This window comes from Asparagus officinalis, chromosome 4 (assembly GCF_001876935.1).
Source record: "Asparagus officinalis chromosome 4, Aspof.V1, whole genome shotgun sequence".
In the NCBI taxonomy this organism is placed as follows: domain Eukaryota; kingdom Viridiplantae; phylum Streptophyta; class Magnoliopsida; order Asparagales; family Asparagaceae; genus Asparagus; species Asparagus officinalis.
In genome coordinates this window covers 38,119,194-38,119,913 of record NC_033797.1, presented here as the reverse complement: position 1 = coordinate 38,119,913, position 720 = coordinate 38,119,194, and positions in this window count along the sequence as shown.

Genomic DNA, 720 nt, shown 5'->3' with positions numbered 1-720 from the left:
TTGGGTGTATCTCATTTAAACAAACATAAAAAAATAATCGGGATGTAAGAGTTTAAAGAAAAAAATGAGTACAAACTACCAAAAATACTTAATCATGGTATTAAATCACGTGCATTGCACGTGTGTAAAAACTAGTATCTTTAAAAGTAGCACATTTGCGGGCTAGTAAAATGTCGGATATCACCAGTAAATGTTGGGATAGTCTCTTTAAAATTCCATGTGATCTGCATATAACAAAAATAGGTGAATTATGACTCTAAAGTTGGTAGTTTCAAGTAAATACCTATCCTCCTGTTTGACAATTTTCATCATGTGCAAATCACATGGAACTTTCTTCAACATTTAATTAATGGAAGATAGTAACGTGTTACTTTTTGAACCAATAGAATAGTTCAACGTAAAAAATTTTCATCATGTGCAAATCACATGGAACTTTCTTCAACATTTAATTAATGGAAGATAGTAACGTGTTACTTTTTGAACCAATAGAATAGTTCAACGTAAAAAATACCTATCCTCCTGTTTGACAATTTTCATCATGTGCAAATCACATGGAACTTTCTTCAACATTTAATTAATGGAAGATAGTAACGTGTTACTTTTTGAACCAATAGAATAGTTCAACGTAAAAGCAAATCACATGGAACTTTCTTCAACATTTAATTAATGGAAGATAGTAACGTGTTACTTTTTGAACCAATAGAATAGTTCAACGTAAAA